Genomic DNA, 15,984 nt, shown 5'->3' with positions numbered 1-15,984 from the left:
ATCATTTTTTGAAATTCTTCACAAGGTACACAGTTTTGAAAAATTACACCGGTGATGTTTTGTTAAATTTAATTGAACCAGTGTACAGGTTTAATGTTGGATTAAAATGTGTAAGTAAAACTTCGGAAAAACACATATTCTTTATTACGCTCAATTACAACACTTTTCATCCACTCCTAACATTATCACCTTGTTTATTTACATTGCTCGATTGGTACCCTCGTTTGACACTGATTTGGTTCCTTTGGTTTCATCTTTGCGGGACTCTTAAACATAGACTCTGCGCATTACATGTGAAATTTTTTCACTCGCAATTCCCCCCCTGCAACGGTCAAATTCCCCTCTAGGGGGAATTCCCCCCCGGTTGAAAACCGCTGCTTTAAAGGTTGGTCTGTTTTTTAGCTTTCTCAGTCTTTATGAAGAAAATACACGACAATCTAGCAAAATTGCCTGACGACCAATACGACACAACTAAAGTGAGTGACTATCTATGTTTTATACTCTATTAGTAACTTTTAGTAACTTTTTACGTTGAATACAGTTTTCCCTTGAAAAAGGCCACCTAAACAGCCGAAACGTCGGGCAATTTTGCTAGATTGTCGTGTATTTTCTTCATAAAGACTGAGAAAGCCAAAAAACAGACCAACCTTTGCATAACCATTACCAGTCGTTAACATGAAAATAAAGTAACTCCTCAAGATGTATTGAAATTGAAAATAAATGATACAGCAACTGTTTTTGGGGTATAAATTGCTTTACAAAAATGTTTGTAGTAAGTTTTGAAACCAATAAAACCAATGCAAAAATTGTCCTAAATGGGCATAAGGAAGGTTTAAAAATACTAATAGGAAATAGGAAACAGGTTTTCACGTATCCTTCAGTAACAATTCGCAGTCTTGCACCAATTAAAATTTTTTTTTCGCTTGTTGAAATTTTCTCTAAATGGGCATAAGAAAGGTTTAAAATTACTGATAGGTGATGAGAAATAAGTTTTCGCGCATTTTAGAGTAACCATCAACAGTCTTGCAGCAATCAAAATTTTTTTTTGCTTGTTGAAAATAGGGCGATTTTGGGCATAAGAATGATTTAAAAATATTAATGGGAAATAGGTGTTCACGCCTCTTTGAGTAACCTCGTATCAATTGAAAAAAATATTTATTTTTTGTTTCTGAAAATATTTCTAAATGGGCATAAGAAAGGTTTAAAATTACTGATAGGTTATGGAAAATAGGTTTTCGTGCATCTGTGAGTAACCATTGACATAGTACCCAGTGCCCTTCAGGCATACAGAAAAAAAAACATTAATTTTCTTGCATTTAAAAAAAAATTTGCTTCGATATAACGTAACTCGATGTTACGTAACGAAAATAAAAATAAAAATGCTTTAAAGGGTGTCCACGATGAAATTGCCACACACAAAATTGATTCGCATAATTCGAGTTTTCATCCGATTGCCATAAATTTTCACGGATTGAAAAATAACCATTAAACTTCATTTTACCATTCTACTCGTATTTTATTTACAGTCCATACGCAAATGCCCGCACGTTGGCCTTAACCTCGGCCATAAGATTGTGCACAACCTGTGAAACAACCGTTTTTTGCATGTAAACCCATACTTTCTTCAGTTCCTCGACTGTCTTCACTACCTTAGGTTGTTTAAGAGGGTGCTGCTTCATAATCGCCCAGTACTTTTCGATGGGGCGGAGCTCCGGAGTGTTGGAAGGGTTAAACATTTTCGGCACGAAACTGACCTTATTGTCCGCATACCACTTCAGAACGTCCTTGGAGTAGTGGCATGAGGCCAAATCCGGCCAGAAGATTGTTGGGACGTTGTGGGCCTTCAGGAGAGGAAGCAGCCGCTTCTGTAGGCACTCTTTCATGTACACCTATCCGTTCATCGTGTCCTGGGTCACGAAAGGTGCACTCCGCTTCCCGCACGTGCAGACGGTTTGCCAAACCAGGAATTTCTTCGCAAATTTGGACATCTTCTGAGTGCGGACATGCTCCGGAACGATGAACTTATCCTTGGCCGTGAAAAACAGGTTGCCGGGAATCCGTTTGAAGTCGGCCATCACATATGTTTCGTCGTCCATGATGCAGCATTCAACTTTCGTCAGCATGTTGAGGTACAACTTCCTGGCACGGGTTTTGGTGGACTTGTTCTGCTTCTCGTCGCGATTTGGGGCCTTTTGTACCTTGAACGTTTGAAGCCCAGCCTTAGTTTTGGCCTTCTGGACAAAACTTCGGCTTAGGTGCAGCTTCTTAGCCATATCCCGAACGGAGGCGTTCGGGTTTCGGTTGAAGGCCCCAACTACGCGGTTGTGATTTTTGGTGTTGTACGGAATACTTTTTCCTTCACTTCTTGGCTTCCGATCGGTGGTCAATCGTTCCTCGAACCGCTTAATCACTCGCGACACTGTGGAATTCGCGATTCCCAACGTTTTAGCGATGGAACGATGCGAGAGATCCTTGTTCTCGTGATGAATGCGCAAGTTTTTATCACACACGAGCTGTTCTTTCGACTCCATTTCCGCGAGTTTTTATCACAGGACTTTAAAACTTGCAAGATGTAAATCATGCACTATGAACTGCATCCACCCAAATTTTCATTAAATTCTACCCAACGGTTAAAAAGTTAGAGCAATTTCATGGTGTAACATTATCTTTTTTTCGGGTCTAAAATTAATTTTTATTTAGGTATTCAAAAATATGGCACAAAATTTCAATTTCAGTCATATAAAAGCATTTACCTTGGGTATCGAACGTCTTCGTCAGTGATTTTCTTCGGCAGCTTTTCTCAAGCAATCTTATGAAAAAACCTGCCGAAGAAGAACACTGACGAAGACGTTCGATACCCTACTTAAATTCGTGGAAAGGAAATCATATTCTGATGTAAAATTGACGCTTGACTTTTAAATCATTGAAAATGCTGCACAAATTTTGTTTATAAATTGGGAGTGGTCATTACGGTGTTAACACAAAAACAAACAACAATATATAATAACAATCATTACAATATTTTCCAAATGACTCACCTTGATTTTTCCCTAAGCTCTGTTTATTTGAAACGAGCACTGGCATATACCTGAGAAAACTGCTGTGGCTAAGAAAATAATTTCTATTATTCGCTTCATGAAATAAATCCAAGAGTACTCTAAAGTTCTCTGTGATTCTCTGGGTGTAGTTGATCACCCTTGAAATCCATGCATTCCATTGGATATGTACATGACAAATGATGATTTTTTAACTAAAAAATTCAATCACAGCTACTTTGGAAATAAAAATAACAAATTAAAATAACAAATTGACGCAGAATATCTTTCCAAGGTTGAGAACAATGAATGCCTGAAAGCATTTATGATAATATACTGAAAAAATCAAATACGAAAACAATATGACTACATACGTATGTAAACTCTTGATAAACATGTAGGAAATAAAAATTAAACATTAGAATATCGAAAAAGTGTTCAATACCTAATTGATTGTATAACTGCTATATCTAGGTAAGTAAAAACATATACTATTTCATCTTAAAATGCTAACTGTTCAGTAATCATTAAACTGAAACACGATATAATTTGTGTGTAGTACAGACAAGAACACTAACATTTCGAAAATATTTTTGTTCGAGCTTACGTCATGAAAGATGATGAAGTTTTAGTTCTAGATGGAGAAATACAAAACTGTGTGAATTGCGGTTTGTTTGATCCGAAGGCTTGGATGTTGCGGGGGGAAAGGCGTCTTTGCCAGTGTCAGAGATAGTGTGTTAGTGCGGTCTTTCCTTTTTGAACCACTAAAATTAAATGCTGACCGGCGGCCAAGCAGGGCTTGGCTCAACTGCCAACGGACAGTGTCAGAAAGATGCGAGAATTTATATTTATGCCGCGGTAACATTATTCCATTTAGATAAGACCGCCAACTATACAGTCGAAAGTAGATTTTTCTGAATTTCAGTTTTGTTACCACAGAAGTCAAAAGCTGAAATCAAACATGCATTGGTAGAGGTTTTAGATAATTATTGAAATATGTTGCCGGTCTTATCGGCAGCTTGTTAATATTAAACAAACCGGAATGAGTTCTCGTTTCGTTATTGTGTTTTATACGTTGCCATCCAGGCCGTTGCGTTGGTTGGTTATGTTCCGATGGCGCACAGCTGTAGGATTGTTTTATCTAAATAGTTACCAGCAATAAAGCGAAGAAAAATGAGCTTTAAATACTGCTGTTGCTGATTGCAACTGTAAAAGAAGTGATCGCGCCGATCTGCAGTGAGCTGACCAACTGGGGTTAAAACGAAAGCTGCAGTTGCGAATTTGAAATGATATTAATTTTATTCTGTGTTTTGACTTTAGCTTCTATATTATAGAGGTCCATTTGAGCTTCAGATTATTTTTGGCCGCCCAAATATTTAGAATGGCTTCAAATTACTTCTGTTTTATCAAACAGATTTCATTTTCTCGGCTCAGAACTTTTATCACATGCTGTAGTATTTTACATTTCTAAAGGAATAATTATCAATGTTCCCAAGGCGGAGAATTGGTTGAGATGAACTGTACGTGCTTGTTTCTTGAATCGTGAAAGGATATCAAGTGAATAGCCGATCATAAAACTTTACGGGGCTATTCGAATCTCGAACTTTTTTTATTCAATGTAGTGAAAATGGACGCACAAAATCGATCCAATTTTGGAACTTGATCTTTTGTTTTTCGACAAACGAATAAAAGTACCAAATATTTTTCTACTGCCCAAATTTCATTTACATTTTTTTCAGTACTAATTGATTGAAATGAAATCTTATCGAACACCAAAAATTAATTATTCTATGGCATGCTGGTGGTTGGTAAACGGCTGGCATAAAATAGACCCCAGTGTGGTCTAAAGCAGAATGCCCAGCAACCACTGTCCCTACCTTCACGTGGTACCGACTGGGATACGAGCAACCAAGGGGAGATCGGTGAACCGGTGGGAATTTTATCGTATGCTGACAGGGAAGGGGGAGTTGCTCTCCTTGGAGAGCCTATTGCCTTAGCGTCTGTATCCCAGGTTACGGGCGGTTCAGACAGTGACTGATCTGGAGTGGACGGCTGGAACGCGGTGTCTCGTCAGGTACACCAAAGACGGCAGCCCCGTCGTGAGACTAGGCATCGCAGCTACAGTAAGGCACTTTTTTCAAGTACCACATCTACTACAGTGGCGGTGACCGAGCTGAATGGGGCGCCGGTTTTGGTGCTACTAGGAAACTAAATGGAGCGTGTCATTAGAAGAAGGTCTAATAATGACTGTCTATGCGTATTGAGGATCAACGACAACGACTTGAGGTTAGTGAACTTCGCCGTGGTTAGGCCATCTGTAGTACCCATTTTGCACGTCTTAACATGCGGAAGCACACCTGAAGACACCCCAATGGCGAGGCCTGCTCCTAGATCGACCACATGCTGATCAACGGCCGGCACTTTTTAGACGTCACAGATGTGCGGTCCTTCCGAGAGCCAAACATCGACTCGGTTCACTCGTGGTAGGTAACATTCGCGCCCGGCTGATTAACGTATTCAAATCGAGATCAGCGAGGAAGATACGTCTGGACATCCACAGGTTAGCAGCGACAGGAGTAGCTGCAGAGTATATTCGAAAGGTTGATAGACGGATCGGTGAACCAACTGGAGTGGACCTGAACGGGCAGTGGATCACATCCGTGATGCGGTCAGTGAAACAGCGCGAGAATTGAATGTCTAGAAATGACGTTACGCCAACACGTTGGTAGCAGCTAATCGTGTGAAGCGTCAGAGCGGGAAGCAAGAGCTGCTGAAAAGAGGTTTCACCGCCGTAAGCAATGTGAGCACTGCGATCCGTCCTAGCAGAGGCGGAGTATTGCTTCACCAGGCACGAAACGAGGAGCTTCTATAGAACGATTGACGGAATCAGGCGTTGGAAGCAACATTTTGAAGTGGTGTTAAACGGTGAGAAAAGTAGGAGAGTCGTTGGGGTGAACAGGATACAAATTGGAAAGTTCGGACAAGCTGTGGACCCACCAACATTAAAAGTAAAAAATGAATGCAAAGAGCTAAAGAACCACGAAGCCGCTGGAAAGGACAGCTTATCGGCCGAGCTTTTCTAAGTTTGAAGCCAGCGGCTGTGTACTGTATGCTAAAGGTATGATCTGAGGAAACTACCTACGAACTGGTGGAAGGACTCATATGCCCTACCTACAAGAACTCGACTGTAGGCATAACCCTTTCAATCCCACTTATAAACTTCTCTTTCGTATTCTGTTCCAGCGACTGAGGCCGTTGCAGGCAGCCTATGTTGGAGAATATCAATGTGGTTTGCGCGTTTCATGGACATGTATCGTGGACGTGGAGAGAGGCTGATCGACGAGCGCTTGGGGTCTTCGAGCGTAGAATCCTGCGATCAGTACTCGGAGGCAAACTAGAAAAGTGTGGCACAGACGCATGAATCAAAAGAGCTGTACAAAGTATACAAAAACGCTGATATTGTCAAGCTGATGAAATACGACAGGTTACAGTGGACTGGCTACGTAAACCGGATGGCGGATGAGCGACCGGCGAAGATAAAATTTAGCAGAGAACCGGATAGAGGCCGACGACTTCGAGGCAGACCTCGCACGCGCAAGACGTGTGTTGTCGACGAAGATGCCCGAGGTGTAAGGTGAGATTGGGAAGGAGCAGCCAAGACCGAGTTTTTGTGGAGGCGTATTCTGGATTCGGTATAGGATCTCAAAAATCTGTCGCCATAAAAGTGAAGTAAGAAATGACATGCTGGTAATTTTTTGTTTGGTTTTCATTGCTCATTGTTCATTCATCAAATTTCCATAAATAATAGCAAAAGTTGTAAGCTTCGTAAAGTATAACTTAAAAGAATAAATTGTAAACATATTTTATTATTAGTACTATTTTGACTAGGCCTGTTCGAGAAATCAATTAAGGAATACGATTATTGGAAAAGCTAATATCTTGAAATGTACAAAGTTTAATAAAAATCAAAACGACAAATTAAAGAACAATGTAAAAAAAAACATCGTTCATTTGCAGAAAATTACTCGATTTCGTTCTATATAAGTGGTGTAATTGAAGGGTAAAGAATAGTAGTGTGCACATTGGTTGCTAGATTTTAGCAATATTACAAGGCAATTATTGATCAATTTTTTTGCGAACAGTAGTACCATCTTGCGCATATTTATTCTACGTCCTTTCGATGGATAGTGCTCTGATGAAGTAACCCATAGTTTCCGGAAATGCATATTTCTGAGGGTTCTCTAAATTTTTAGATTTCAAAAACGGATCGTTAGATTTCAATGTTTACTAGGTAACCGCAGATTTCCCTTTATATGTACAGCAATTGTTCAATTTGATATCAGATAAAATTGTTTCTAGAACTTTTGAACAACTTTGAATTGTTATCAAGGATGACGTATATATTTCGTTGACTAATTCGATATTATTGTAGTATATTCTCATTTTTGTATGTTTGAACAATAATCTTACAAAATGGTTTTTCAACCATACTTCAAAGTTTCGTATCAATTTATTAAATAAACGTTGCACCATTGAGTTTTCAAGAAACAAGTGAAGCGTGAAAAGTCTAATTCAGCATTATGAAATATGCTAAATTTATCTCACCGCGCCAATAACAAAGGACGAACATCCCTCCGTTTTAGCAAAGCAAATTCATCTCGACTCAACAGGGAGTAGAAAGTGTTTCAGTGCCCATAGGGAATGGGGGAGTGTCGAGAATGGGCTGTTATTATTGCGATACTGCTATAATGATCACCCATCTCCAAAGCTAACGCCGCGTTCTCACCGCCACTCTCTGTTTTGATACTTTGTTGTTGATGGTGGCGGTGGTTGGCAGTGACGGTGTTTATTAATTTAGGCGAGGATATAAAAACATCCCCCAGGAACAATGTTATCAAGCGACCAACTTTTCATACATACGAATTTACTTATTTACACTCAAGCAGCTATATTGGCGAACAAGCAATGTATTTCTTACCCCCTTTGCGTTGCCGGGTTGAACGTAACAGATTACTTACACTTAACTTACTGAGATATAAAATCTTCCCTATTTATTAGGTACATTTCCTTCTATATAACAATTCAATTCAATTGAAAGATATAAGTCACCCTTTTCCGTTTTCCCAGTATATGCTGGGTTCTGCTAACATTCGCACGCAGAAGGAGAAAAGAATCTGCCTTTGAGGGCGCCTTTGACACCCGCATCAACACAAGTCACTTTTCTACCCCTTGCGTAGCACAAGGGTGACGGCTTGGGCGCGTTTCGGCATTTAATAAGCTGTCATCAGTTAACACGGTGTGCGGTGGAAATAATATTGCTAGTTACGATTATATTGAATTTGTCTCCTTGGTATTCTGTCCTTAATATTTCTAATCAACTTATCTTTCTGCACGCACCAACAGTTGCGCCATTGTGCTTGACACGTGGTATTGAATTCTCGATGGGCTCGACAATAATTAGTATATCTTTCGTCTGTCTCAGGTATTACCGTAGAATACAAATTTAGGATATCTTTTACATTTGGTTTGATATAAGGTACAGAACAGTCAATTGATGGAACTCCGTTGTTACATAACATGTTTGTTGTTTAGATGCGTGTTCATTTTGTTTTAGTCATTTACTTATATTCAATCATTGTTTTAAAGATGATTGCCCTTTCTATGCTTTGACGGTTGTCTATTTTATCCCCAAAGTAGGATTTCCTTAGCTTTGGTATTCAGTGCAACATAGTAATGTGACACCGTAATAGTTTTGGAACGTAACGTACGCAATAATCACAAATAACGTTACTGACGGTCATAAATAAGTAGGTAGCAACAAACCAAGCGTTTGGAAATGCGTTCAATTGAAATTCGATGCCTATGTTATTCGTTTACTAGCAAGCGCACCACATGCGGTTCAGTTCTATGAAGGAGATTGTCAATATTTGTGTCATCAACTGCCGAAAAGGTCACCGAAAGTGATGAGGTGGAAAAGTTTCTCAAATATTCGAGTATGTACATTCCTTCCCCATATGCAGCAAGTTGGTAACAACACGCGCTGTGATGCGGCATGCGTTTGTAGTTTGTTTGTGTTGTTCGATTGCAAACACTACTTAGCTGGGCGTTTGAAGCGAAAACGCATTTTCGAATAGGCAACGAATCTCTGTAATTCGATATAAACGGATTCCGATTTTTATTGACTTGAACGACAGTTTTGCGAATCACGCTTTTCTGATTTCCGTAGCAGAGGTTTTCGTTTTTGGGGATCTGCCGCTGCACTACGCTTGGTGGGAGGTGTTAAATACCGTCAATAGCAACAGCTTAGCGTAGCTTTAATATTTAGTATACAAATATTCTTAAGTGTTTAGTGTTTAATGAATCGTGAAATATTACAGCGCTTGCGTGATTCTCTATTCCTCCAGTCGTTTAAAACGGCGGAACGGCAACGGGGTGGACACGGGAAGACAGAGTGTGTTTATGGCACTTCGTTGTTTCGCTGACCATGCAGTCATTTCTACTGTTGAGACAGTACACCGAAAAGAAGGCACAAGAAGAACGCCATAAGTCGTTAAAAATGAAACTAGAAAGACAAATGCCGCCTTCTCCACTTACGATCAAATAAGATGATGGTAAAGATCACGATGATGAGGACAAGACACCCAACATGGGCGCTCGTGCTGACGAATTCAGTCAGACGTACGTACGAGCTTGATTTAGTTTATGGTTCCTGAAAGTTACGCGTTTTATGTGCTTCGTGATGTATCCAATAATTGTATATTTGTGTTTGGTTGGCAGCGCTGTAGTGGTCATTTAGTGTGGCATGTTATTTCATTTGTAAATCAATTGAATTTTCATTTATTAGGATTTTGTGGATAGCGAATTGAACTTTTATTACTATGATAATAATCGATTCAGAAATGTTTTGTTCGACTGGGTTCTAAATAATGAGGGACCTGCTTAAAATAAATTATAAAAAGCATAATATTGTTATTTAAAATTTTATAATTGTTTGCTATGATAATGTAAATTGTTTGGTGTTGTGACCAAAAATATATTGTTTACAATGTTTGTACCATGAACACGAACTTAAATTTGTTCTTTTCTTAGAATTATAAAAGCTAAGTACACTGTTAAGTGCATCAGGATGAGATATGGGTGATAAACTTAAACACTCAACCCTATCCAATGCTTTTCTGCCACTATCCAAAGCCTATCATTCGAAGTCCGAACTGACCGGCGTCTTCGCCATATACAATTAGATCGTGTTCTTGGCTTCTTGTTTTTAAAATACCCATGTTAAGAACCAATCATTCCAAAACCGATTCAGTCAGTAGTCAGTATAATATTATTCCTCCTTTTGTTTGTACTGCTTTTTGTGGAGCTTCCTTCCTTCCAGTACATTATGTAGGAAAACTGTGAAACATGTCTGCATAGCTACATCACAAAAGCGCCTGGCAATAGCCGGTTATCCGCTTCTGGTGGCCAATGCTCCATCTGCCCTTCGTTTGTAGTTCACCACGTTTACGAATTCAAGCGAAAAAAAGAAATCGTTTGAATTCGCGCGGCAAAACTCGGGCGCTCATTTTGCTTTGATTAAATTTATTTGATACCCATTTACAGTAAAAACGGTGCACGCTTTTGTACATTTTAGTTAAGGTTCAATTTCAGTTCCATTTTGGTCTTTGTTTTTTCCTTCTGTTGGAGTTTTTGCTTCGCTTCATTTCTCGAATATTGAATGTTTGTCTTCGAAAGAAAATCAAACGAAATGGCGGTGGGATGGCGCTTTGTATTTCACTTCGTTTTGTAGTAATTTTAAGGAGGATCATTCTGTTGAGAAATCAAAGGAAACGACAACAACATCGAAAAGGAGGATTTCAATCTAGCGACTCGATGATAAGGACAAAAAAGCAAAAAGCCATCAATGCGTCAATATTGGAGTTTTGTTTGTGTCTACTGATGAATCGGGTGAAATTTATCACTCGAAGAGAAACAATTGATACTGTACCTTAAATGACAGCATATATTACCAATCCTGAGAAGGCATTGAAGCGTCAGTCGCCAGGGAATATCGTAGTATGTATACAAGAATACCGTGTTCATCATTACGGAAATCATCCCTGTTTAGCGCAGTCAACAAGCCTCGTACATGTTTTTCGCGTTTTTCGACACGTTATTGGTACGAAGTACGCCCTTGCGTTTCGATTTCTGATGCTGATTGTGAGTGCTCAGGTTTTTCTTAATTGGAATGTGATTTGCATTTGACAAACACTTTCATGTAAAATATTCGTTTACTTCAACTGTAGAAAATATATGGGACATGTTCTTTCACTGGCGAACAAAATGATTGGAACATAAAGATAGACAGTCGGTAAAATTTTCCAACTACCCACATCACAGCGTCACATACCTTTGCTTGTGTGAGGCAACTTGGTACATACATACCAAAACATCGATACAAGTTTTTGTTTGTTAATTGCAGCTTAGAGGAGTCATGTTATTCTTTAAAATAATCATGTATGCAAATGCAAACGTTGCATGTCTAACGGCATGGGCTTGAAGTGTGGTGGTGATTTACGTATGGTACACCACAATGAAGGTCCATCGATTGAAAATCAGTGAAGTGAACTGAAAATATGTTATCTAACTTCAACTGCTACATTAGGTTGCCTTTATTAACTATTTAAATTGTTGGTGCATACTGTATCGTATCAGATTCATTATTCGATTTGTAATATGAATTAGACAATTAGTGATAACTTGAATTTTTTTCCTGTATGGACTTCCTCACTGCGACCAGAATCGTTGATCTATTGTGAGATATGCCCGGGTGTCCGCACTTTTATTATTAGCAATACCGCTATTGAGAAGTGGAATGCATATTATTTTTATTTTTTATCAGTGCTTGTGTGTCATGTGCTACCCCTTCTTTAACAACGCTTACTGTTCTCCTATACCGAGCCTCCTTCCTCCTGCCAAATATCGCCAATTATAATTCCCTGGAGAAGTTTTGTCGTGCGTCCTTCTGACCAGTTTTATTGATAAGAGGGACTTATTTTTGTTAAGAGGAAGTCACGCAAAGGTATTGTAGATTTCAGCCTGAAGGAAGGGTAACTGGTGGGGAGCCTGAGAATAAACCCATGCTTAAAAGTCCTTTCTGACATCGAATGGCCTGATTCTACTAATATTCGAACCCACGACCATCCGATTGACAAAGCGGACTCTGTAGCTGCACTATAACTTGAATTAGTGATCTACATCAGACCGACAAGACCCAGAAAAATCTGGTACTCGTACTTTTATAGGTAGTGATATCTCACAAATCTATGAACATTCTGAGTTATTTTTCATTCAATTATGTAGGTCTAAGTCTCCCCCTAAAGTCTATATCTCCCAGCTGGTCTCGAGGTACGATGCCGGCCTAACAAGCCAGTCGTCGTATGTTCGAGTCCCGGTTCGGAAGAGACTGTTAGTGTCAGTAGGATCGTAGCGCTAGCCCCGCAATTGTCCTGTACACTGAGCAGTCGACTGCGAAGTCTATGTATAGTAAAACAGAAGATCGAATTCTGATTCGGAATGTAGCACCAAGGCTTTGCTTTTTTTTATATAAGTCTAAAGACTCGTTGACTTCGAGGGAATTGCCTTAATGTGTCATAAGAATAACTGTAAACTGTGACTGTAAATAATAATGAGAACTCAAAAACTTTTAATTACTCTTTTAAGTGAATGAAACATGGTAATGATTTTTGGCCGGTCTGTTTTGTATTCCGATTCGAGACAATTTATTCATCCTTTTTTTTCTTTTTTTTATTCTCGCTTATTTTCCGTCGGTCTAGTTCCGCCACTGTTGTGGCAATCACCGACGCCCAGGGAGGCGACTCCACACCCAGGACCCTAACTCACGACCCGTTTATTAACGGACCGGCGCCAACGGTTTTACTTCCTCATGCGATGGAAGGCGTGATCCCAGAGATTTTTCGCCTCAGAAAATCTCCCGGTGTCGGCTAGGATTGAATCTAGACCAGTTGGGTTGGTTGTGAGTGGATCACGCCACCTCACAGCCATTAACACCTATGTCGGCGGTGGGATTCGAACCCAGGCGTCGAGCGTGGTTGGCGGAGACGTTACCAACCACACTAGGCCCCCGCCTACTAATTTATTCATCCTGATCCTTATACTTTTCAAAACGTTTTGGTAATAAAAAATTGTTAGCTAAGCGTTTTCATTGTTCTTTTCCGCCGGTGTTTTAACATTGTTGCTATTTTAATTTAACTGTCCATTAGCTAACTGTCTTTTAGCTCTACAATCTTCCTTCACAGATACATTTTTATAATTTTCGCTTGTTGATGCTCCGTTAATCTTATATTACACTTTTTTGTAACTACTCTATGCCCTTTAGTATTTTGAAATTGTAGGTGTTCTAATATTTTTTAGTAACGAACTTTGCGTTACTCGGAAAGTGATAGAGTAGTTAAGGGCAAAAGTGCACTGGTTTTTCCGACACATATTCGCAAAACAAACTGGCATCATTGTATGAATTTGCAGCTGATCAGACATGTAAAAAAAAGATTTGCTTGAGTTGTGCGCAATTATGAGGTAAGTTTTGTTCTGAGTTTTTATGATCTAATATTCTTAGTTTTAGGAATTACAGTTTACTTGTTCGGAAACTACAGAAACAGGAAATTAACAAAACCCTAAAATATTCTTTTATGTTTGTGATTTAAGGGATAAACTTGTTTCGCCGAGTAGCTTTTGGTGATTATTGTAGAAATCGAACTAGTTGAAGAAGACATTGTGGGGCAAAAGCATGCAGAAAACGCGGGACAAAATTTCTGCAGTCGTAAGAAAGAAATGTGTTGAACCATTTTAAATAACGATGCTTGTTTTGTAGAAGAACTACAAGCGAATAACTAGTGATTTTTTTCCTTGTTGGGAACATTGTACTACTGCGACCAGTATTTAGATCTATTGTGGTGTGTCCTCTTTTACTTTAAGCCTTTTATTGTGTAGACAACTATCATATGTTTTAATAGTCACTATCGTGATTGAAAGCATTGTCCCAATGTGGTATTATGTAACGAATAAAATTTAAAATATTGTTCGGAGAACTAGCCCATATTTCTCAGGGTTCTAGAAGTCCCTTATCACAGTTGTGACAGTTTGCTCGTTATTTGTTTGGGGGCTGTATTATCCTTCTAAGACGCATATAGTTCCAAGGAGTAAATGACATTCCGTTTCTTAATAGTAAACTCACGATTGATGTAGTACTCAGATGTGGGAAACTCATTTCACTACTTCAATTGAAAATATATAGTCGTTCCTAAAAGGACGGCTGGTTTTAGTTTCCCCAAAACTGAGTACATGGCTGAATGTAAACGATGCTTCACACACAGAAGGAAAATCTAAAATCTAGGGCTGTGGAAGGTGCTGTTTACTCTGTTGGTCCGTCCGCTATGGAAGGAAGGCATACGGACGCGAGGCATAGTACGCTAAGCATAATGGACGGCAGGCATACGGACACGAGGCATATGGACGCGAGGCCGAATGGACGTGAGGCCGAATGGACGTGAGGCCGAATGGACACAAGGCCAAGGGGAAGCGATGCGGAATATGTTATTATCGTCATCATCATCACAGCCCTTATTCAATAACATGTATTTCGCTCAAAGTGTCATTTGAAAAGCAATACACTCGCGGCCTTCGGCCGACTCGCTGTTCGAACGAGTGCTGTCCTTACTTGCTACCGCTCGTTCGGACTTAACTAAGGGAAGAAAACTCTGTTTGAGTAGACCTAGCAAACCAGTAGATCAGTCGTTTGGGTGCGAGAGGCCGCCGCTTCCGACTGCAGGTCGGCGGCCGGCTCGGACTACGGAAACCACGGCGGCTTAGTGCCGCCTCGTTTCCTTGCCTTCGATTATGCGTCTTCGCCGCATGATTTTAAAAAGTATTATACCCAACTTAAACTCTTTAGGAATATATTAACACCTGAACTACATCATTGGATTTCATGCGATCGTACAAAATCGCAGTCGGCCTCGCGTCCATTCAGCCTTGCGTCCATTCGGCCTCGCGTCTATTCGGCCTTGCGTCCATTCGGCCTCGCGTCCATTCGGCCTCGCGTCCATTCGGCCTCGCGTCCATTCGGCCTCGCGTCCATTCGGCCTCGCGTCCATTCGGCCTCGCGTCCATTCGGCCTTGTGTCCATTCGGCTTCGCGTCCGTTATGCCTTTTGGCAGTAAGCCTCGTATCCATTATGCCTCGCGTCTGTATGCCTAGCATACTATGCCTAACATCCATATGCCTAGCGTCCATATGCCTCGTGTCCCGTCCCCATTTGAAATCGCCATCTGCTGCAGCTCTGCTTGCTGTTGGTCCAGTTCCCATTGAATCATTCTCTTGCAACAGTGATCGGATATACCGCTTCCGTTAGCGAAATTACTACCCGCTGCTGTTATCAGTTGCTACTAAATTTGGAACGTTCTTCCCACCATTTATAAGTATAAGTTTGAACAGAAGGCGTTCATATAGCCCAAGTGTATATTACCGGTTAACTACGTATGATATTCTGTCGATCCTGTTAGGGATTGCAAGCATTAAGCGATAAATCAGGCTAATTTAATTGGCGTTTCAATAAAGCTTAACAATTTTCAACACTACAATAGTTCGAATAATCAAAAATTTTCTGCATTTGGGCGGGTACATAGATGATTTTTCGGTCGGTTGCTGTAAGAAAGGAGAAAATCGGTAAGAATGTGACTGAGTATTAAACATTTGAAAGTGGAAAATCTTCGCGACGCTCTTGATGTTTTCGGTTTTTTCTTTTGTACCCCTATGTTGCCGTAAGACGTAATTCTACGTCAAAATTTGACGGCCGACATATTTTGTTTGCTAACATCCGGTTTGTTTGTTGTCAAAATATAGCAGCAGTGGAGGAAGTGCCGCCTAATGTAGCTACCGCTACCCCTTAAAG

The sequence above is a fragment of the Wyeomyia smithii genome, chromosome 2 (assembly GCF_029784165.1).
Source record: "Wyeomyia smithii strain HCP4-BCI-WySm-NY-G18 chromosome 2, ASM2978416v1, whole genome shotgun sequence".
Lineage (NCBI taxonomy): Eukaryota > Metazoa > Arthropoda > Insecta > Diptera > Culicidae > Wyeomyia > Wyeomyia smithii.
The sequence above is the reverse complement of the archived record's forward strand: the minus strand, read 5'-3'. Positions refer to the sequence as shown.